The sequence below is a fragment of the Tamandua tetradactyla genome (assembly GCF_023851605.1).
Source record: "Tamandua tetradactyla isolate mTamTet1 chromosome 15 unlocalized genomic scaffold, mTamTet1.pri SUPER_15_unloc_2, whole genome shotgun sequence".
Lineage (NCBI taxonomy): Eukaryota > Metazoa > Chordata > Mammalia > Pilosa > Myrmecophagidae > Tamandua > Tamandua tetradactyla.
The window spans coordinates 542,326-567,658 of NW_027518245.1; the positions used below are offsets into that span (position 1 = coordinate 542,326).

Genomic DNA, 25,333 nt, shown 5'->3' on the forward strand with positions numbered 1-25,333 from the left:
TCTAGATTTATTGCTGTGGACATGAACCAATGATGTGTGAATCTCATCTGTTGCTGATTACATCTGCAGTCAGCTAGGAGGCATGCCTGCTGCAATGAATGATGCTTGATTTAATTGGCTGGTGCTTAAATGAGAGAGCTCAATGTAGCAAAGCCCAAGCAACTCAGCATACCTCATCTCAGAACTCACAGCTCAGCCCCAGGCCTTTGGAGATGCAGAAAGAAATCACCCCAGGAAAAGTTGTTGGAACTCAGAGGCCTGGAGAGGTCAATAGAGATCACTCTGTGCCTTCCCACATAAGAAAGAACCTCAGTTGAAAGTTAGCTGCCTTTCCTCTGAACAACTAATGAAATAAATCCCCTTTTTAAAAGCCAGTCTGTCTCTGGAGTGTCACATTCTGGCAGCTAGCAAACTAGAACACCAGCTTTTTAAAAAACACGTGTTCCTGTTAAATATCTATCAACAGTTCTGTTATTTCAAAAAAATGCAGACTGTAACATTCAACAACCATTTAATAAGAATCTACTATGTTAGCCAGAGTGCAGACTATTCTGAGTTTTCAAATACATGCACAATTTGGCACTTCTCCCTTCAAAAAGAGGAGTCTAATTCTCCCTTTGCCTGCACAGGGGATAGGCAATGGCCTGCTTCTAATGCACAGTATATGGTGCTGGTGTGTGGGTGAGATATCTAACAGGAGGTCAAAACAGGCACTTGGGGAACTCCCAGCTTCTTCTCTGGAATCAATTTTTCTGGAGGAGGTCAGCCACCACAATGTGAGGACACTCAAGCAGCCCTTCTGCATGGAAAAGTAGTGAGACCTTCTGCCCATAGCACTGCAAGTGATATAGAGTACAAATGGATTCTTCAATCCTAGTCAAGCCTTTAAATGACTGGAGACCAGTTAGTATATTTTTCTTTGCATTTTATTTAAAAAATTAATAAAGAACTTAGTGAGAAGTTCAATATCTATATGCAATTTCATGTGCACATCTAAAATGAGGGCACACTGTGCCTTGGTTTGGAATCAGAGTTTTTACTTAAGTCTAAGACAAGACTTGCCATTTGTTAGTGACACATTGCAATTAAAACATGGAATGATTTTGAAAATGTTTTTTTCTAATTTGAATATGGTTTTATTCAAGGGGAATTAGTGCATCTTTAGTGTTTCCTTTGGGGTTCTAAAATTTTTATTCTATATGTTTTGGGGTATAAACTGCCTTGAAACACTGACATTATTTTGTTTACAATGATTTCTTCTTCCTTATTCAGATTTATCATACAAATAAAAAAGCTGCTAACATCCTTGTTTTGATTTACTCTCTTGTTTCAATTCACTGAGAGAGTTGGGATTCTTAAACCATAAGGAGGGATAACTTGTTTCAAACATTTTTACAACTTGAGTTAAAAACATTATAAAATGCATGTAACACAATTTTAAATTTTTGTCTATGTGAAATAATTGCAATAAAATATTCCTGATTCTGTTTACTGATATTCAATGATTTGAGCCCTCATATACAGTCACCATGAAGTTGTTTTCTTTTTAATTTATGAAGGCATAGTTCTACAATATATTTTGAGTTATCACCAAAGAATGTTTCTGTGACTTATTCTTCATTTTTTTCAAGCCCATATCTGATTTCTGATCATTAGACCTTTGTAGAATCATAGCAATTAGAATGAAAATTGATTTTCTATTTTGTCAGTGTTAAAAGGCATGGCAAGAATTAGTTCAAAAGTACCTCCATTAGAAAAATGGAGGTAGCAATGCTTTCACCAATGCTAAACACTTTGTTTTTGGCATCCAATTAATGAAGTGCACATGTCAACACTAGACTCAATATGATGTTGCTGGACAGAAACTTGAAGATCAGGTTTACTCATATGTTCATAAACTATTCAAAATTTAAACTGTACAAAAATGGCAAAATGACATCCCTATTTCCTACTGTGAAAAAGAAAAGAAATTGACAGACAATGTCAATTATAGAATAGGGGCTTTTGATTTCAGTAAAATGATACTTGCAAAGGTGGAAAGAAAGGAGTGAAATATGAACATATGAGTACACCCATTCAGATGTACCACCTTCCCCACTCCTTTGCCCCTACAGTGAGAGGGACCAATCAATAGCCACCAAGGAGTTTGAGAAAGCATATTTTGAGTCCTTTACTTTGAGGGTTAGTGAATGCACAGGGCAACCTCAATTTTAAACAGACCTCTGTCAGCTGGTTGAGTGGACTCCTCCATATCCAGAGTACCTTTGTCCTGTTTGGCTTTCCTGCATGGCTGGTAATTGGCTTATTTGGAAGGAAACTGAATTGAGTTTTGGAGAGGGGATCTTCTTTTCAGCTGTTTAAATCAAGACACACATACATCCCTGCGCAGGTGTCCCCAATGGGTTGGTGTGCCACATCCATGTGTTCATTAGAATGGAAAACCAGAGCCATCTTTTTTTGTATCAGAGAGGCTCTATGTGGTCTAGCATCCTCTAAGTATTTCTCTCCTTACTCGCCTCTTTAGAATCATTAGAAACACATTGCTTTGACCTTTGAATGAATCACTGGGGATTCATTTGAGATTCCCTATTTTGCAATCTAGAGAAAAGGTCTGGTAATTGTTCTTCAGAACTGATGATGTCTGCAGGCCCATGCTCTTGATCATGTTGGGAATGGAACTCCATGCAGGCACTGTCATGTATTTGTCATGAGCAACTTCATCAGAGACAAGCTTGACTTCCCTCTTCTTGGTCCACTGGCCTGCAGGGAACTGGCTGTCTATCTTCCTATTCTGCACCTCATAGATATCTGTAAACCACACCTGGATGGGTTTGGTCCATTTTTAATTCTGCTGATTGGGATCCAGGGCATATTTAATCCCAGGGCCAGAGAAGCAGCTATCTCTACTTTGCTGTCTGAATCTGTGATTATGCATTTGCTGGTTTTCTAACTGACTGTGTCTCCCTCAATGGCTTATAATGTAGCAGGCAGGCCTCCCCCTCTTTCTGGTTTAGCTGTGCTCTCTGTGGAAAATCCCCAAACCCCATCTCCTTGCAGGTAAGTGAGATAAAGCACATTCCTGGGATAGAAACCCCCTCCCCTAGCCTTCAGGAACTGGTGAAGATGCACATAGGCAAGAGAAGACATTCCTGGGTTGGGGGTCCCTCAACAGTTCAGCTCTGGGCCATTCTCAACTTAAATCAGCCAATTGTTTACCTTGTCTTCAACATGTGATACAGTCTATAAAAGCTAAGGTTGCCTTTTGTTCAGGGCTCAGACTTTCAGAGGCTACTCAACTGAGCCCTATGGCCATAGCAAATAAAACCTCTTCCTGAAACTACAAATCCTTAGTCTCAGCCTGTTCTAACTTTGAAAAATGTTCCTGGAGGCCTGCAGCCTCATTTCTGGTTTTCATGCTATAATAGATAAATCAAGGTCAGTGCAGGGCCTGACTCCAGCATATCTCACTGTGGAACTGGGTAATCCTGGTTCTGAATGGAAACTCAGACATGGCATCCTCGCTGGGGCTAATATGGAGGAAGGCTCTGCTCTGGGGAACTGTCAACTATGTGCCTGCTGGTTGGCCTGCATTGCCATGCTCATTCCTCTAAGTGGAATCCACCCTTTTCATAATGGCACATAGGTAGACAGCCACTTGTTCAGCCCCCAGGATGACTCACAGTGGGGTCATGCCAGCCACAGCCACCCTATGCTCCTCTTATGTCCTCATTTGCTGCAATCCTCTTTGGTGAGATATCAGATCTAGCCCAACCTGTAGGAGGGGTCATAATGAGATGGAATGGGAGGGATCTTCTTTCCTGCTGCCATGGTCTGGCACTTCATGATGGGAGAGGGCACCCTGAGCAGCCACCCACAGCCTGACAAGTAATTATCTTGACTGTAACCTTTTGAGGAATCCTGATTCACCTAGTTAAGCTGATCCAGAAATCTTAGCCCACAGAAACTGTGAGTTAATAGTTTATTCTTGTTTAAGCCACTTAAAAAAGACTGCACTGTATTCCCTACTCTCTGCTAAGATATGGGTTTCTCAAGTGAATAAAGAGGGTTTTGAAAGGTGAGTGGATATAAATAACCTATCAAAGTCAGTTCTATTTAGTCCTCTGCAGAAAAAAACCAAGGAATTTCTTTTATGTTATGCTGTAATTTTATAATATTTAAGAACCTAAACATCTATGTTAGCTTTCAAGGTATGTTCCTAAATATTTAGTTATATCAATGGATGTGATAGGAAAGGGGTAAAGACAACAAACCAAACACAAATACTTGGTTTACTTCTTAAACCAGCCGTCTCAATTATGTAAAGGTCACAATTAATTAGGACAGGTTTATTCTCCTCAAAGTTTGGTAGCTTCCCTTCTCTATCTCTCTGATTCACATAGGCTATTTAATTTTGAACCAAAAAATCTACAATAGACTGTGCTCCTCCTTTGTAAGCTTGGAGACATTCTGGTATCCCATCAATTTTTCATTGCTCTGCACCTTTCTAGGGAGGGAATTTCTTCATTCCCTGTGGGCCTCTTTAAAAAGTAATAAATCCAATTAATGCTTACTCTTTATTTGCCCTGAGGCCCCTACTAGATCCAAGTCTCTTGGCAACCCAAAGAAGATCCTTAAGAAAATAAACCTGTCTGTATGTATGAATGTATCCCAGGGCTAACCTGCTAATAATCCCTAATTGTATGTAAATTTTCCCTCCCAAATCTTAAAAACATGTATTTGTATCCCTAATTCTCAATACCTACTTGCTGTTAAATGACAGGGACTTAAAAATAAGATTCTTACCCCACTTAGTGCTGCCCAAGGAATTTAAAATAAACTCCATATCTTTAAAAAAATACCTTAGTAGCAGAATTTACTGGCTTCCAACTTCATCAATTACAGACTTACAATATGTTAACTTTGCAAACTAACATATTCCTAGTAAGAGCTAAAGATTATGGGAATAATCTAATTTTCTTCTCAGTTACACTACTTTAAAACTTTGCCAAAAGCAAAGGTGATCAGCTGTAAGTTAAAACTTGATCTTTAACAAAAAAACTTTAAAAGAGAAAAAAGGCAAGTATGAAAAACTCTGTTTTGGCCATAAATTAACCTAATCATAATAAATATGTGGAGGTAAAACAAGACAAAATTTCTGCTGTAGTTTGACATAACACCAATATAAAACAGCTGTCAAATGTTTTTTATCTCTAAAAGTAAATTCTTTTAAAATACTGACAAAAATTAAAGCTTAAATTTTAAACTCTTACAGCCATCATATTTATGCCTAAACTAAGCTTTAACTGTTATTTCTACATCCTAGATGCTTTGCTCTTGGTATAATTTAGCAGCTCCCTAGAACTTTAAAAATCTTTGTAAAACCCAAGGATTCAAAGCTAAAGTTCCCTAGCTATGAAAGCCAACACAACTTCATACAGCAATATGTAAGTGATGCTGATCTAGATAGGAGTAAAATAATTATATGTTGCCTATATTGTAAAACTTTAACATCTGTGTGAGACCAATAAAAGAACCAAAGTATCTTAAGTTAAAAAGCAAGAAATACATATTTGCAAAGTCCCTTAAAAAGCATAAAACTATTATACTTCCCTACCTGGATAATTACTTCTATTTTCTTAAGAAATGAAGTTTCTCAACTTAATAAACCGAATCCCTGCCCCCAGGGCCTTTAGCACAGAAAGCAAAACTAATTGCCCTCACCTGAGCTCCAGAACTAGGAAAAAGGAAAAGGCTAAGCCTTCCTAGTCCTGTATGCTCATGCAGCAGTGTAGAAAAAGTTAATCTTTCTTCCAATTAAACACCACCAAGAGATGCTTAATTTCTTAAATGCTCTGCTCTTACCAACAAAAATTAGCAGTAACTCATTGCCATGGCCATCAGAAAAATAATACCTTTGGAGGGGATAATTGGGCTAATATGGTAGCCAAAGCCACAGCCCAAGCAATCAGTTCCCTTTCATGCTTCATTCCTGCACACCTTAACTTAATACATGCACCCTTATATTCACCAGTCAATTAGGAATGAGTTTTCCAGTGAAGATTCATTCTTGGATGTGAAAGATGGTGATTTCCTTCCTTATTCTCCATTCTCACATGGCTAAGCATTTCCTACACAGAGTTACTTCTATCTTCATTTTTCTATTAATCAGCCCTTGCATTTTTAAGCTTATCACAAAATTTATTTCTTCCAGAGCAGTAGCATTTCACACAGAAAACAATGCTGATGAAGAATTTTCAGCCATTATAACCATGCCTCCTCTCCCAAGTTAAGTGAGACAGCCAGAAAGTTCTTTGCCCCATTAGACATGGTTTATACCCCATACAAGCCAGAAGCACAACAGAAGACATACATTCATCCCTCAGCACCCCTTAAGATTAAGGGTTTTGAATTCTATGAGGAAGAATTTGAGGCAGGCTAGAACAGGGAGGGAGGGGAGAGAAAATAACATGAATAAACCCTTAAATAAGTAAAGACAGTTAAGCTCAGGAGGCCCTGTGTCCTATAAAGACAACTGGCCCAAGGGTACCCTCTTTTTGGAATACATACAGCAGCAGCCAAGCCATTTGAAGCCAAATGACCCCCACCTGAGTGAGTAGAACCAACTGAGAAAAGCAGAACCAGCCAACCCACCCAAATGAACTGTCAACCACCAGGTACTGTCCTGGAGAGAAGTAGAGTAGAATATAAAGCGCTGAACAAGAAAGGTGAAGGGAAATATGTACAACATCTGTAAAAGCAAATGGCCTCACATTGCCTATTGCTTCTTTACCTCCTTCAGCTCTGTCTTTGTGAGAGTGCCCACATATCCTCTTATTTGTGTATCTAATAAATTTTCTGCCTGCTTAAATCTAAAAAAAACCTATGCTTCAAGAAGAAAAGTGTCAGGCATTCAAGAATTCCATCTTTCCTGCAATCTCTGGGGAAGAAGGTATTAGTTTTATTCTTTGGGTGTATCAAATTAGGAATTTTCCTTTCCTCATTTCTAGACAAAATTTTTTATCTGAAGTTATGTTCCTGAATCAAATTTCAAATTACACTTTCCTTATGAGGCCACTGCACCCAATTTCTCCAGATCCAAGTATTTCTCAGATAGCACAATGTCTTAAGAAAATATGAACCCTCATTTAACCCAAGGAATGATAAGCTTAGTGTTCTAGTTTGCTAGCTGCCAGAATGTAATATGCCAGAAACAGAATGGCTTTTAAAAAATGGAACTTAAGAAGGCCAAGAAAATGTCCCAATTAAAGCAAGTCTATAGAAATGTCCAATCTAAGGCATCCAGGGAAAGATACCTTGGTTCAAGAAGGCTGATGAGGTTCAGGGTTTCTGTCTCAAGTGGAAGGGCCCATGGCAAACAGTTACAGTTTCTTTCCCATCTGGAAGGGTGCATAGTGAACATGGCATCATCTGCTAACTTCTTCTCCTGGATTCCTGTTTCATGAAGCTCCCCAGCAGGCATTTTTCTTCTTCATCTCCAGTGGTCACTGGCTAGTGGACTCTGCTTCTCATGGCTATGTCATTCTGTTCTGCTTTCTCTGAATCTCTCTTTCTCCAAAATATTTCCTCTTTTATAGAATCCCAGTAAACTAATCAAGATCCACCCAAATGGGTAGAGACATACCCCCACCTAAGCCAGCTGGATAACTGCTCTTGATTAAATCACATCTCCAGGGAGATGATCTAATTACAGTTTCAAGCATACAATGCTGAATAGGATTCAAAGAAATGGCTGCCTTTACAAAACAGGATTAGGATTAAAACATGGCTTTTCTAGGGTATGTACATCATTTCAAACCAGCACACTTAGGCAAAAAAAATGACAGAAATGTTGCCTGTGGATGCCCAAGAAAATGAAAATGTGCCTCAGCCTCATTCCCTGAAACAATCCTTTAAACCCTCTTAGGAAAGACACTACTGCAGGAGACATTTCGTTCATCTCTATATTACTTCCCACTTACACCAAATGGAACTGCCTTACTATTATTCACTGTGGTTAGTAAAAGATAGAAAATAGGAAAAGCTACAGAATAACAAAAGCCACTTTATTTTTAAGTGATTACACCTTCTCATTTGAATTGCTGGGCTCAAAACTCATAATACTGTATCCATACAGAAAACTTGGTTTTCAAACTAGAAAGGCTTCAAACAGAAAAGGGTCACTGTCATTTTTTACTCACTTAAGTACATCCTTTGTAATTAAAAAATCTGTCCTTTAAAAAAATTCTCCAGATTCATATTAAAAGCTACATTATCTAAATTTGCTTAAGTTGCTTTCAGCACTTATAATGCTAGTAAATGCTAAAGCTCAATGCCTCAACCTTGTTTTAAGTATCAGAGCAACTTAAAATTTGGGAAGCTGTTACATTAAATCCAAAAGATAATACCAGCAATGTTTCCCCCAAATATCTATTATAACAAACTCCATTCAATCTGTGTTAGAGGCCTTGCAATTTGAAGAGATAAACAATTTAAAGTGACAATGCAGGCAGGCCCAGTGAGGCTAATTCCAAGTACTGTAGTTAAGAATGTTATCAAAATCATTTTGGAAAATGTGGGGACCTAAGAGCTGAGCCATTCCCTATGCCTTTTTTAAAATTTGAAAGCACATAGGTGTTTGAATTCCTTATGTCCATTAGTGCTGAAGCTAACCTCCCCAAGGAAGGAGGAATGTGCACAGTGTCAACATATGTAAGAGACTAGACCCTTATTTGCATGGAATGCTAATCTATACCCTCCTTACTTCCTGAAGTCCTTGTGATGTTATCATATTTTCTGTTATCTACAAATCAATCTATAATTCTTCCCATGTACACACAAACAATAATTAATCTTATTCCTGTGTCAAAAGGCCCCTCTATTGTATCCATATGTTCATGCCCAGTGGAATATCTTTGTCTCAAATTCTTGTAACTAGCCCTGTTGATTCTGACCTAAAGGCAGAATGCTTTCACCTAAACTCTGAATTGACCACCTTCAGAGCAGTGTAATTATGTGATTACTCTTTCTTTACTCCTGTAAATGAATTCCTTTAATAAAGTTCATGTCTCAGTCTGTACCTAGCCCTTTCTTTGGTCTCTTAGCTAGATATGCTTCTATGGGCAGGGACAAAACCTAAACCAAGTGCATGATATTTATGGATGGTCTGAAACAGAACCAGCAATCTATAAGGAATAAATATGAGATTGTTTGAATGAAAGGGTTAGATTTCAAATAAAATTCTCAAATGGGTGTCTTATTTGACACTCTCCCCTTCCCTTAAAGGATGTCCTATTCTTAATCTGAACCAATGTTTACCTAAATACCTTCATTCAAACAGAACCCAGAATGAGGAGATCAGACGTCAATCTAAGGCTTTCCAGATGCAGCACTGGCCTGGTGTGATGGTCAGGTTCATGAATAACTTGGCCAAATGGTGGTGCCTTGTTGTCTGGTTGGGCAAGTTCTGGCCTGTATATTGCAGTGATGTTTCCAAATATTAAAAAAAACATTTTAATGGTTTTCATGGAAGTTTACAGACTATTCAACATGAATGTAATGATCATGTTAATAAGGCACTATTACTAGAAATCTTCAAAATTATTTTCTTTAAGTACTTAAATCATATCATCATTCTCTCAAATACACTGATATTCTTTCAAACCACTAAGAGCACAGAACTCTGTAATTTATGTTTCTGTAGGTTCTTTCAAGATGCCCATATTATTTCACCACAACACTGTTCTACCTTCATCAAATTGTATTAACTCTAAGAACCAAGTTAGCAATATATTTTGGATCACACTATTTTAAAAATTGAAGGGAGGGATTGATTTTCTACACAAAAATTTATATTTAAGCTATTAAAACACTCACAACTTAAACAAAAGTCAAAATTATATAATCCCTTCCTTAAAACTGACTCATTAAAACTCTGAATGTTCAGGAAAAGAATAAATCACAGCTTATTTTAAGAAAAATGAAATGAGTGTTGAGAGGTAGAGTAATGGTTTGGGGGATGGTTTGACACTTTTACAATATGTACTATGGAATTAAGAATTTATAACAAGCACAACTTTTGTATTTCCTAAAGCTATCTTCTAAAATATAATAGTATAATGGAGGAAAATGCTACTTTAAGTATGGAATAAATCATAAATTCACTTGATGACAAAAGAAGAAACTCAGAATGCTTAGAGACAGACAGCTACATCAAATTCTGCCATGCACTACAATTAATCTGACATCTATGTACATTTCCAGTAATTGCTTCTCTAAGCCTATAGGAGAAAGAAACAATGAAATTATAATCCAACAGGAACAGATAACCTCTTTTTCTTGGCAGAAATTTCTAAAGTGATGATATAATTGTTCCTCTCTATTAGAAACAGTATGCAATCTTAAATACTATATACATATATCATGGACTTTCTTGCAATAATATGGTATTTTTTTTAATTTGTCACAAATCAAATCAAAATTGCTTTTAATAATCCTATGTTCTGATTGGTGTTTTAGGAATCCAGTTTTGCCAAAGTAAATAAGAAACTTTATAAGTGGTAAAACTTCAATGATCTAGAAGACCTTTGTATTTAGCCCAATACTTTGATAACAAGGTTTTTTTTTCCAGAAGACCTATGCAGTACCACCCAAATGTCAACTTTTAACAAGACTCAGGCCTAACTCACTGTTTGCTCTTATCTGACTAGTAACTTGCCAGATCCAAGTTTTCATCTTGGTTTCAACCAGCTCTTATCTCTCTGTTGTTTTATTATTTTCCCATCAGTTTGAAAGCTGTCACCCAGAAAGAAACAATCCCATCCTCTTAGGAAGTCTCCATTAGAGAGCAACAAGCAACAGTAGACTTGTGACTGCTCCATTCTCCAGGCTTCCCCAGTTCATACCCATATCCCTTGGCTGAGAATGCCTTTTGATGACAGACCTGGCCTTGGAAGGTGATGATGGACCTGTCCACTGACAGCACTTCTGACAGCCTTGATACCAATGCAAGAAAGACCTAAGGGACAATTGACAAAATATGATAGAGATAAAGGTTTTTCTTACCACTGTGTATATCTCCTGAGGTCCTAAATACTCACCCTCCACAGGTAAACTAGATCACTAAAAACTCAAGGATTCACCCATGAAAACAAACCCAATTCTTACTTGCCTGGTCAACAGATAGGTTCTCTAAACAATTAAAAATGTAAAACAAATCTTAAGACACAAGAAAGTTTTCTTTAACTCAGAAATGCATAGGAAAACATGTACAATAAGAAAATGCAAAGCAATAAATTCTAACCAATGTTGCAAAAGGATTCTGTTAAGTGTAACACTGATATGCTCAAACTACCATTCTTAAAAGCAGGTGGGCCACAGTGGCTTAACAGGCAGCATTCTTGCCTGACATGCTGAGACCCAGGTTTGGTTCCCAGTGCCTGCCTATGTGAAAAAAATTCATAATAGTTAGGATGGGCTAGCTGACAATCAAAACTTGATCATTTAAGTACTTAGCTTATATTCAATTTAAACATTTCTAGATCAAGTGTTCTCTATAATAGAAAAAAAATAGAAAATATGCCTGGACCTAATTCTAAGCATGAAAATTATTTCATGGGCAGACTTTTAACCTTTTTCTAAAACAATATAGTGAAAGACTTTCTCATGCAGAACTATAGCTTCCCTTAAGATTTGAAAATTAGTCTCTACAGATAAGCTACTTTCCTTTAAAGTTGCTTGGTTCTTGAATACCACAGTCAGTCTTGTGGGAGCTCTACCTTATCAAGTTGAATGAGCTTTTCCCCATAGGAAACTGATCAAATCTTCTCTACTTATACTTGTTCTGTATTTTTAAAATCCAAGTTAATGTATTTTACTGCATTGCTCATTGCATCTCATAGTCAATCTGAATTCCAATACAAAAACTTAGCTTTTTTTGTAGACATTGGTGGCTGGAGGCAGCAATTTGGAAGGAAACCTAGAGGGAAAGTCCTGGCCACTGACACACTTTTCATTTATAGTGGTGGGGTAGGGTGGTGACCAAATTCTGGAAACAGTGCTGAAGTTTCTGCTTCTTCAGCACAGGCTGCACATGGCCACTGCCTGTTACTGTAGCTTAGGGTGAAGGGTTTGCTGCTTGTTCTGCTCAACCTCTGCCAGGCATTGCTTCTCCCACTTGGAGAACCAGTGTTTGGAAGGAGCTCCAGGATCTCAGCCTTGCCCTCCTCTTTCCAAATCCTCCATCCTTTGTGACCTCCCATGACATTGCTGCTGTCTGCATGCACTCTTTTCAGGCAACACTCTTGTTAAGCTGTCCAAAGCCAGCAGTCCCAGAGGTGGCCTGGGACTCCAGGCACCCTATGACACCCCTGCCCCAGTCCCAGGCCTCCCTATCTCCTGTGTGGGCAAAGGGCCTCACTGCCATGGCTCACATAACCAGTGGGAATGCTTCTACCACTCCCATCCCCATAGTGCCTGGGTCTCCCTAGCATCACCACTAATCACTAAGGTCTTGGCAAAGCCCTGTGTGCACCTGGAGCCCACACTGAAGACATGACAGGAGAATTCTTCAATATGATTTTCATTCCTGTCACCCAACTCAAAATTGGGACCCTGGATATTCATTTTGTTCAAATGGGGGTGGGGTAGCTTAGAGAGGAAAGGAAGTGACCTCCTCTAGGCTCTGTCCCACAGATCTGTACCATTTTGCACCCTGTAATTTCTGAAAATGTCTAGATCAGACTAGCTGGTCTCGAGGCACATCCCAGGCACCTGGAGATTCTGTATAAACCTGGATTCCAGGGTCTACCAGTGGGTCCCACACACTTGTACTTTTGGCAAGTATCTCCATGGACAACAGGTGTTAGCCAGATGAGAAAACCTGCTAAACAAGGCATTTTGGGATGAGCTGGTGATCTGCTCCTTGCTTCAAGGTCTGTGGAAAATCTGAAAATGCGTCTCAATCTAGGCCTCCCAAGAGGTCAGGTCTGAAAGGAACCTTACAAAATTTGTTTGCTTTCTTCCACATAGGATTTTTTGCAAGAGAACTTTGCTGTGAGAGAAGGGCTGCCACTGCTATGACATGTGAGGATACTGAGGTTTCTAGTCACCTCAGACCTCTTTGGAAGGACAAATGGAGGTGCCATAGCTGGACTGCCATCCATTGCTCCAGCTTTCTGATCCAAGTTGCACAAGAGGGGCTTCTGAGACCTGACATCAGGTTTGTTATCTCAACATGTGCCACATAAATGGTGGCCAATGACACCTTTCATCAAAGCCTAGTAAGAAGTTGTTGGGGACACCTTGAGACCTTGCTGTCTAAAACAGCTCTCAAAACAATTTTAAAATATGTTATATAGTGGAATATTTTATTTGAATGCCACTTATTCACAATCTAGAAAGCCAGTGTTGGGTTTTGTTGGGAGAAGGTGCAGACAGCCGTATCCTGAGACCCCAGGCCCCCAGAGCATTGTTAAAGGCCACTTACCCAATAAGTAGTGCTGACTGAGAGCCCAGGAGGCATAACAATACATAAAGCTCTGGCTTTGGGTTCTAAAAAAGGAGTTGGGATTCTGGCTTCAGGGTGAGTCAACCTATGGGAAGGCTGCAGGATCCCAGGCCTGCCACTTTCATTGAACACTACTGGCAGTGCCATCTTAGCTGGACATTACCTGCCTCACTATCCTCTCTTGCCAAGCCCCAGTTGCCATGACCTGCCACTCATGGGGTGGGAAAAATTTCTAGCATCTTATATTAAAGGATGTTCATCTTTAAGGATAAGGATTATGATTCTCCCTTTTTTTACCATTACTATAAGGCATCATCTGGTTTTCTACATTATGAAAGGTAAAATGTTCAAGTTCAGACAACGGTGTAGTTCAATAGCATATCTGCCTCTCTGGCCTCAGTGCAGGTGCCATCTGGGATAGTTCACAGTGGAACTATGAAAGCACCTCTTTCTCTTAGACATCAGGGTTCACACATCTGAGGGATTTAGCCATATGTACCATGTTCTTGCCAAACAGCCGGTAGTCTTCATGGATGACCTGCTCCTAAAAGCCATTGTTTGCTGGGATGATGGCCTATGTGACTTGATTCACATGTGCATGTCAGGCAGAGACATGGTAAAATACTTCATGAGGTAAGCAAAGCCAAGTATGGCTTTGTGGCTGACACTGGCAGTGCACTGCAGCAGCAGGCTCAAGGCCTACACTGTGGATGTGGTCATGTTGAAGTCAATGAAGTCACAGAAGCATGTGCTTGGTGTATCAACCAAAGGTAAATGCATGTACAGGATGTTCTTATAGATGTTTACCACCTCCCATGAAATGTTGATGATAGTCATGATGTGCCTATTGAACTTGGTGTTGGCAGCTACCCATTGCAGATGTATGGGCTACTGATGACACATGAGAAACCATGGGCTGAGGGCTGTGGGGACTGAACTGGGAAGGCCCAGGTGATGTTGTCATCAGAGCAGCAAGCAATGGTCTACAGGAAGAAAGGGCTGCAGCTGTCAGCTAGGCTCATAAGGATGTTATGAGGATTCAATGACAATCCAGGTGAATAACACAAGGCCTGGCAAAGACAGTCCTCTATGAATGATGCTCATTTCCATTTCTGGGACAGATCAAGGCATCATTCCTAAGTTCAGGTGAGTTGGATCAAGGAGCAACCACAAAACCAACTATCTTGTGAGGGTGCAAGAGTGGACAATGTGGCTGTACTGTCAACCAGACCACTGGTAGCTGGGGACCTGAGCTTGCCCATGACTTCTGCTGCCACCTCACAGTAGCTATTCTGCCCTTTATTTTTTTTTTTGCTTTTTTCCCTCAATTTCACTGAAGAGTTTATCTCCTCTGTTGGTAATATGACAGGGATTGAAAGAAACATAATTGAACTTACAGAAATACACAGATGTTATTCACAAAGATAATGTTAACCTTAAGTACCTATATAGGTGGACATTTCTAATTTAATGCATTTTACCTTTAAAAAGCATTATATTTGGAAATGTGTACCTATAATGGAATTTTGCAAAAAAGAATGTGTACCTGTGGTTCAGGTTAAAACAAAGGAATCAGCATGGGAATTTTACTAGAATGAAGGCTGAAGGACATGAATTAAAGCAATTCAATTTTTCTTTGTGTGTGTGTCTCTCTCTCACAAAACCACTCATAAACTCACACACACACCATGTTGCTGACAGGGTGACACAAGAATTAAGACACAGATTTCTGAAAACAAGAGCAGGAGACTCATGAACTTCTAGAGCCAAGAGCCCTTTGCTAGTTTTGCTCCAGCTATTTTATAGTGGTTTCTTCCAAAGGCAGGAGGAAATAAAATCAAGTTAATCTTTAATGTTAATTACAATTATGCCAATATGCAAAATACAAGAAAATGCAAAACCTTTTAAGCTATGTTGTTTATCTGTGAAATCTCTTCAAAGAATAGCACATTCCTGCCCCCGGCCCTTTCATCCTTCAAAGCTTGCTAGGAAACAAGCCACCTGCGGTGTTATGCAAGAGCTGCTTGATCCAGAGGTTTAGCCTGAAGGTCAAAAGATCTGTTTCCCACACACTATATATATAAGTACTTTTTACTACAAATATTCCCTACAACCAGGCATTTACCCTCAGAATAATCAGATAATATTTAACCAGCCTATTATTTATAGCCCTAGTAATAGTTTTAATTTTTAAAATGCCATCATAGAAAATTCTAGTTTTAAGATGTCATCATAAACATTATATGTATTACATATATTATATATCTTATATATATTTTATGCTATAAAATTATATTCAAAGCTTTATGTATTTTTTCTTTATAATGATACAGTAATCATAAATATTGGTGTCAAACTGAAGACAAACAGTGTTTGTTGTAAAGGTCATTCATTTAAAAGGAAAAATCTTTAGGAGCCCAAGGCTGTGGGTCACAACTCAATAACTAATTTTAATGAAAAACTATTTATAGTAATGAAAAGCCCTAGTGGGATGTCATATTTAAACACAGTAAACTTGAATAATCAATAAGAAAACAATATTGTAACACAAAATATTCAAGACAGAAAAAAATAGTATATGTCTATGTGTGTGTATATAAATATGTATATATATTTAATTTTTCATAATTGCAATTCTTTATATTTACAAAAATTTAATCAGAAAATATGAAAGCAACAGATTCTTCTTCTTTTGTATTTTCTTCCTTCAAAAAAGGATCCAAATTTTAGAAACTTGAATAGAGATGATCTATTTTTTCTTATTGATTGAATTATTGAATTAAAGGTGTAATTGGAGAATTATTATAATATATACAGGTATAGTTTATAGTCAATTTCCAAATCATATAGGCAAATAGCTATTTTAATAAATCATTTTATCTTAATTTCTACATCTGCATATAATGTGTTACACTAATTAGTACATTAGATGTTAGATTGAACCTGGATATACCAAGCAACATCTACTCCCTTTACAGACCATGGTCATCCAACATTTGAAATTTTTCTTATTTTAACTTGATTTACCAAAATGTATTAGAAAGCAATAACCCCTTCTTCACATGCTAGTTAAGTGAACAGAGAAATGAACATTTTCAGAATGAAGGTAATTCATGGGTCTTGTAATGAAAAAAATACATATAAGATGTATTCAGCTTTGACCTGAAAACTAAGTCAAGCTGAGTCAAACAAGTACAGTAAGGAGCTAAGTAATTTATGAAAATAGAAGCCAGATTGATATTCTGTACCAAGGATATGCTTGTATAAAATCTATGCTACCAAAATAAATATTTGGCAACCACAGTGATTAATAGCTACAACAATCTTCACAAAATAAGAAGTCATCAAAAAATGCAATATTTCTCTGGAAGAGAGCAGTGCCTATATTATGATTGAACTTCATGGCTCATCATAACCATTCCCAAAATTTAATTCTTTTTATCTTCATCTAAGTTAAGGGAATGGCATATGTGTTTCATAGGGTGATGATTAAAAAAACTCAAGATAAAAGAAAAAATAAATGTCACACCTAAATTTAGAATATTGTTGTTCTAGTTTGCTAGCTGTCAGAATGCAATATACAAGAAATGGAATGGCTTTTACAAAGGGGAATTTAATAAATTGCTAGTTAAAATTCTAAAGCTAAGGAAATGTCCCAATTAAAACAACTTTATAGAAATGTCTAATCAAAAGCATCCACGGTAAGATAGGTTCAAGAAGGTCGATGAAGTTCAGGGTTTCTCTCTCAAGTGAGAAGGCACATGGCAAACACAGTCAGGGTTTCTCTCTCAGCTGGAAGGGCACATGGTGAACATGACATCCATCTACTAGCTTTCTCTTCTGGCTTTCTGTTTCATGAAGCAGCCTGGGAGACACTTTCCTTCTTCATCTCCAAAGGTTGCTGGCTGGTGGACACTCTGCTTCTTGTGGCTATGTCATTCATCTCTGCTCTCTCTGAATCTTTTCACTTTCTCTTTTGTTGCCCTCTTTTAAGGAATTCCAGTAAACTAATCAAGACCCACCCAGGATGAGTGGAGACACACCTTCATCTGATCCAGTTCAATAGCCACTCTTGATTGAGTCACATCTACAGAGAGATGATCTAATTAAAGTTTCAAACATGCAGTGCTGAATAGGGATTAGAAGAAACAGCTGCCATTACAAAATGGGATTAAGATTAAAACATGGTTTTTCTAGGGTACATATAACCTTTCAAACCAGCACATCTCTTTTGTGAGGCAGTCAGTCTAAAATGTCTAAAGAAATTAAATAGCTTAGTTATTTCACAGGCATTTAAACATGTCAAAATATTAATGAAATGTAATTATGTAAAACATAATATAGAAAAGAATGGAGTCTACCATTCTTCTGGAATTTTCTAAATAAAATCTTCTTGTGTATATGTAGTGTGGTTTTGAAAGCTTAGCTAGCATGAATGAAGACTAGTTCTGTAGAATCTTTTTGAAATCAAGGGTCTGAAGCACAGATAAAACTTTTCACATGGGCATCAAATCATCCTAAATTTTTTTCCCTTCAGTTATTTCATAAGAAACTCTACTCATATCAACAATACATGGGTTTTATCAGGAGAAAATATCCTGCAAAACCAAACACCATTTCAAGTCTAGTACAGTTAAATTTATCACTCTCATTTGGAGTGCTATCAGTATAGTCTTTGCAACTAGCTCAAAGCATATATTTAAAATAGTTTTATAAACTGTATGTGACATTTATATGTTTAATTACTATCCTAAACCATTTTCTGATGAAGACAGCAATGTGCTTTATGGGAGAATGTAAACCTAAAAAAATCATCATAAATCCTAAGACTCATGGGAGAATAAATATGATGGTCCACATATATAAGATTAACTCCACAATGTTGGAATTATAAATGTTCAGAGCAGCCCAGACTAGAGGACAAATCCAAACCACTATTAGAAGAATGAAATAAGACAGAGTCCAAGATGTACCCTTAAAGTTTTGTATCAACCCTCATCCTGAATTGTGAGGGCTGACCTTTGTTTCAGTCCAGACATGAGAAACTATGCAATTTTCCTTTGTATTTATTGTAGAGATTATGAATATTCTAGAAGGTTCCTTTAGTGTTACACTGTTTTACATTTTGTCCCAGCAATTTGAGGGCATGAAAATTCCAATGTCATCAATAAAACCACGACATGTACCTTCTTTATCCTAGTCATGTCTTCTGTATTCATTACACTGAAATCTAAAAGAAAACATCAAGTGTCTTTTGATATTGATTATTTATAAAGTTCCAACAAAAATGAGTTCCATAAATCTAAGAATTTAAATCTTCCATTAAGCACTAAATCCCAGCAAGAAATGCCCATTTTTAGATTGATCATTTTGGCATGGATTCTTTGTGAAATTTAAAGTAAACTGGTAAAAATCTTAAAATCATATTAATTCTTTCCATTCTTGTTGATCTTGTATATTGGGCACTTTAGTTTTATTTGTGGTCACATTCTAATTGTCTCATGTGATCCATGAACTCCCATTTGAAGAGCTTTCATAGTGTGCCTTCTCTGAACTTCCACATGATGATTAAATCTAATGCTGGCTAGATTGGGTCCCAATTATCACAGAACTGCTATATACAATCTGTTCCAATTTTATTTTCATCTTGTGCCTCTTTGTATCTATTAAACAGTTCTTCTGACGTCTTCCTGTCCAAAGACCCTTTTACACTCTCTTGTATATAAAGTTCAGAATTTTAGAAAATATTATCTGTTGCAATATCTAACTTCAAGTCATTTTGAGACACACAACTTACTGCTGTTTTTTCACTAGATTGCCTGAAGATCACAAACTGATGAATTTTATTCTCTTGCAATTATTCCAATTTGTTCAATTTGCTGTCCCCCAAGCCTTTTCCTTCCTTCTCTGGTTCCACAGTGAATAAACCCTGGAGGCAGTGGTGGCTCCTCTCTTAGACTTACTGGGATTCAGCTTATAAGCATTTTGGGTGGCCCCTATGTGCCAGAAAGCATCCTGGCACTGCTGGTAAGATACTGCCCTTTATTTTTAGTTACATTTTTCCTCCAGGGAATTCCAGGTTTTCAACCAGAGAAATCCATTGTGTCTGATACTCTGCTGTATCTCCAGAACCCAGAAACTTCTTGGGACATGCATTCAGTCAAAAGTATTTATTGAATGAATAAAGGAAAGTATTTTCAACATTTTATGAGGTTTACATTTTTTATTGTTGCATAAATTCAATGAAAGTGGACAGGGTGTGTGTCACAGAATGAAGTCTTGAATAGATTTAGCATCTGTGTGATCAGGGTGTGGCCTCTCTAATCTAACAGTGATTAGGTTTATCAGGTATTTTTCCCTATATAGTTGGAAGTCACAGTAGAAGTGGCATCTCCAGAGAAGAAGCTGAAGAGTACAGGACTTTGGGAGAAGAGTGAAGTGCTGCTTTCCTATGAAACCTACTTCAGAATCTAGTTGGCCTCACTGTTTCCTGTGGTTTGGGTCCTGGTGAGTTCTCCATTTAATTAAAGATGAACCAGCCTTATTCATAACCATGTGAAGAATCCTGTTAATTTTCAGGTACTTTTTCCTTGAAGCAATACTGCAAAATATTTAAATTTTACTAGTGTCTACTCTTATTTCTTTATTTACCTCAACTCTCTTTCACCAGAGTTTTCCTCAAACATTTAATGCATTTATGCATTATCATATATTTATTTATGGTAAAAGGGGACTAACTTTGCCTCAAACATTTTGCAGTATAACTGGACTAACACAAAACATAAGAACATACAACAGAACCATGAATATTTAATATTTAATTACCTAAAATCCTTACAAGTAAAATTATTGCACTACTTTTTTAATTTCAAGAGTTTGCACTTACACATAAAATGACAAAATTTTCCTTTCAGTATCAAATGACTGTGGCTAAAATAAAAATATATCAGTTTATGTTTTCTTCAGAAATGACATTTTCCAAATATGTAAAGAGATTCCAGAAATTTTCAATTGTGTAGTTTTCAAAATTTGTTAAAACATGTCTTAATTATGGGAAAATGTATAAAAAAGCTCTCGTGTACTCCAGGAATCCCTAAAATTTTGAAGCTTTAGGGAGTATGGTCCTTATGATGTCAGTCAAATCAGACTTTAATAGACCTCTATTGTGTGTTCTTTTTTTTTCCATAGTAAAATATGTACATTCTAGGATGTATAATATATTTTTTCCTGGAATATAAACTTTCAGTGGAAATATTTCTCTTTATATTAGAGTCACACTAATTCCCACAGAATTAAAAGTTTCCAAGTCCTCTAAGAGATAAAAAACAAACAAACAAGCAGACAGAAAAACAGGGGAGATTGTGCTTCATAAGATTGTATTAGTTCTCAGAGCCACCAGAATCCACAAAAGCAGAGAGGTCACTGAGAAAACACAATGGTGACATTTAGAATATAAAAGGTATGGCATATAAAGGACATAATCTGTTTTCCTTTACTGCATCTACACAATTTATCTACTTAAGGGGTACATATTTTATAAAATATTTTGTATTTATAAAATATATTTATTTTATAAAATAAGCATAACTTCTTTATACTTATAATGATTGGTATTCCACTTACTCAAGATGGGTTTTAAGATTTTATGTCTCCTGAAGTTACCAATGGCATGAAAGAAAGTTTATCTTTAAAACAGTGTTTTGCTAGGGAGAGAAAGAAGCTTTGCACTTCAAAATATAGAGGTAGCACATTCAATAGAGACTTGATTTTATTGTATTTTCCAATTCATTTGAGTTCTGGTGAGTGTTGGAGAAAAGTTTGATCAGAAAGCATAAGACCTCCATGTTTTTTATAAGTTAAGATTTAATCAGAAGGTAATTTTAAATTTGACATAGGAATATGGGATCTGGTGTTCTGAAGGTAGGTTAGGAGATTTTAACATCATATGCTTGGATTTAAAATATATATATGTAATGGTCAAAGGGAAACATGCCAGAGATTATCATTATTCAGAGGTTGATTTTCATTCATTTAGACTTGTAGGGGAGAAGGAACATAAATTGGACAGAGGTAAAGATGGATGGGTTTATGGATAGATGATAGATGGATAGATAGATAGATAAATAGATAGATAGATAGAATATATTTAAAATGACAAATTGGATGATTTTTCTGAAGAAGTAACAGTAGAGCAATTAAGTGGAAGTGGAAGAGAAATGCTAACTTTAGTTGGAAATCAGTGAAGGGATATTTTAGGGATTGACAAACTGAGATTCAAAGAAAATGACCATGGGATAGAAAAGTATGTTTGTGTACTGGGGTGAAAATAGGACTCAGTAGAGATTGCAATGTTTAATTGTGCTTAGTGGTTTCAAAAAGACAGAAAAAAGACCAATCCCTGAATGCACAGTGAGGCCACTAAAATTGGAGTCTGGAGGAGATGTATTACTAACATTTTGGGTGCAGAAGAAGTAATGTTTTGCACTATATTTCATTTTATGTACATATAGTTAAGCAAATAACCATGATAGCTCAGAAATGGGATTCAGATAAGTGTTTTGTCACAATCAGCTTAGAGATAGCAATGGAAAAAACTATTGAAATTGAGTAAATGTGTGAAAAAAAACAGTACAGTCTATAAAATGCAGAAATAAGCTATGATTTGATTTCAAGATAATTCAATAGTGTCTTTTGAGGAATTTATTCCAGCTGACATGGAGAAGGAATGTCTAGATTAGTTTGAATACAATATGGAGACTGTCATGCCAGAGAAAACAAGAATAAAGTTCCAAAAAAGAGACCATGGCCCAATTCTTTGGTTCCAAGTTAGAATTTATTGATGTGGGATCATTAATGATCTCCAAGTTAAATGACTGAGGACTCTAGTGTTCATTTTTGGAAGTCAAAGTGCAATGTGAGTGAGAGTACATGGTAAGTGCACTTTTAGTGTGTCATGGGAAGATACAGAGAGAAAGAACTTGAGAAAGAATGCATTCACAGTTCTGTTTTTTCCAACATGAAACAGACAAAAATGTGTTTAAATGGTAAGATGGATAGTAAAGGAAGAGAGGTTTCTGATAAAGTAGATTTAATTTCTGATCAATAATATAGTTCATTAAATCTTGACATTGAGATCAATTGTACACTTCAACTTAGTCAGAGATAACATGAACTTCCATTTGATAGGACAGAAAGAGTAATTAATGTGTATGCATGTAGGGATGCAGGGATATTTGAAGATATTATGGTATGATAGTGTGTGATGGTTAGGTTCAAGTGGCAATTTGGCCAAATAATTATACCCAGTTTTCTGGTCAGGCAAACACTGGCATGACCATTGCTGCAAGGATATTTCATGACTGACTGATAACCAGAAGGCTGGTGCATTAAATCATGAGTCTGTTGATTGCATCTGTGGCTGATTAAATCTGCAATCAACTAAGGCATGTCTCCACAATGAGATAATCCAATCAGTTGAGGGCTTTAAGGGGAAAGAGACACTCTTTCACTTCTTCAGCTGGAAAAACTCTCTTGTGGAGTTCATCCAGACCCTTCATCAGAACCACAAGCATCACAGCATGCCCTATGGATTTCAGACTCTTTCATTCCCATGGATGCCTAACACCTTTATAAAACTCATATTCACCAATCTCTTTGATCTGTTTCTCTAAAAAACCCTGAGTAATACTCTTGGTACCTAGAGTGGGGTGGTTATTTATAAACAGAATCTTAAAAATGGGTTTTACAATAGTTTTTCTACTCTGACTAGTTTCAGAGCCCCTAATGACTCTTATTCCAATAATCAAGATGGCACTGGTAGTCCATGGGGTGAGTTGGCAAGAGAGATACTCAAAATATTACCATTAGATTTTGCTAATTGTGTGCTTATGTGAGACAAGTCTCTGGGTGAGAGTGCTTTTGAACTCCCTGTGGAGTTTTGTGGAATTGTGGGTATAATGATGTCAGCTAGGTGTTGTTAGATATGATGGTTGCACCAGTGAGGGAATAGGATGAGCTGAAGTTTTCAAATTTGCACTTTAAGTGCTGTATGTATGATGTAAATGTTTCCACCTGTGCCCTAAAAGAAAATCTTATTCCCTGTGGTTGCAGATTTGAGATCTCTGAATGCCAGGCACAAGCTTCATTCTGCCAGTAGCAGATTTAAAATGTAAACTGAAATCTCAGCTTTTCAGGGTGTCTGCTGTTAAAGTAAAGGCTTTGATTGGAAAAGAATGGTAACCTGAAACATGAAATAGTGATGTATCACTTGATAATGATGGCCAAGGGGAGACAGGATCCCTAGAAACTGCTAAGCCTTTTCTCAATAGAGCTGTAAAGGATTGCCCTGAGGAAACATCTTCCCAGCCTCCAGTCTCCTCAGAGGAGTCGGTCTTCCAACCTCCACCTAATGATATTAACCCCTCACTGCCTACCTGTAAACACCTCCCCTGGTGTTTACAGCTCTCACTCTTCTGTCTGGAGAGACTAATCTTGTTTTATCAGATGAAATGGCAATGGAAAGCCTTGAGGTAATTGGCTTGAATAAAACTTCTATTTTTTTCATGACCCAACTCCACCACCTTTTTCTTCAAAAGTGCTACATACATATAAAATACTTTATAAAAGTGCTATATATATATATGTTTGTGCTATTTATAACTACAATAATATACCAACAGGCCCTTAAAGGTCAGGTACAATGTGTGGCCCATGAGGAGGTATGCTATACTCCAACAGAACTGCATGAGTTTTCCAATGTGTATAGACAGAAATCAGGGGAACACATGTGGGGATGGATATTAAGGGTGTGGGATAATGGTGGAAGGAATATAAAGTTTGATAAAACTGAATAAATTTATTTGGGCCCATTAATCAGAGATTCTGTATTTAAAGTTGTATGTAGCTTGAGGGGTTAGAAAAGGCATTAAAAGTTTGTTTACATGGTTGGCTGAAACATTGATCAAAAGGTGGCTGACATTACTTGTGATTAAAATGCTAGAACTACCCTGGTATAATGTAAAAGAGGGGATCCAGAGGCTTAGAGAGATGGGAATGTTGGAGTGGATTGATCATGGAAGACCTGCTCACACACCCCAGGAATATCCGGAGGACACGACTTTCACCAGACCCATGAAAAATACATTCATGAGACTAGTTCCATCCTCCCTGAGGAGCTCTGAAGTGACCTGTCTCTTTATGTCTGATATTACAGTGGGAACTGATCAGACCCTGAGTTGGAAGAAGCCATGTAGTGACAGTTAATGACCATAGACAAGGTGAGCATAACTACCATAATAAACAGCAGACTCAAAGCAGCAGTCAAAATAATATGACTCACAGAGGCTTGTGGTGTTGGCTAGTAGATAATGGGGTAATTAGAAGTAAAATAGATGGGCAGTCCAGTAAGTTCTTCTTTGAGCTGTATAAGCAGAAGAATTCTGTATCAAGTGAAGAGAATCTTAACTTGAATGATAAAAACAGGAAATAAGGGCCCCTTAATCAATGTTCAGACTTTAGACAGTTTACAGACCCAGAGCATCTCAAATGCAGTGAGGGCCAGGTACTCATGGGGAAGGACCCTTTCACATTGCCCAAAATTTACACTGTTAACCTTCCTCCAAGACTTTCCCAAGGAGAACTGTGACCTTTTACCAGGGTGTCCATGTTACTGGGGAAATGGGAATGGTCTGATATTTTGGGAATTATTAGACATTGGCTCAGAAGTGACACTAAATTCCAAGAGACACAAAATTTCACTCTAGTCCACCAATCAGAGTAAGGACTAATGGAAATCAGATGATCAATGAAGTTTTAGCTCAGTAAAGTCTC

At 37.3% G+C, this 25,333-nt stretch overlaps 2 long non-coding RNA genes and 1 pseudogene across 2 annotated transcripts in view; 2 read left to right on the top strand and 1 right to left on the bottom strand.

The window, feature by feature from the left end:
* The window catches only part of LOC143672780 (uncharacterized), a 130,243-nt gene that overhangs the window by 93,012 nt on the left and 11,898 nt on the right, over nucleotides 1-25,333 (top strand). The window lies entirely within an intron of this gene.
* On the top strand, nucleotides 13,064-24,762 carry LOC143672781 (uncharacterized). The gene is made up of 3 exons (XR_013170026.1): nucleotides 13,064-13,216; nucleotides 19,871-20,011; nucleotides 24,717-24,762. It is a non-coding gene; the product is annotated as an uncharacterized LOC143672781 (long non-coding RNA).
* LOC143672774 (DCN1-like protein 1 pseudogene) lies at nucleotides 18,613-19,660 on the bottom strand (annotated as a pseudogene).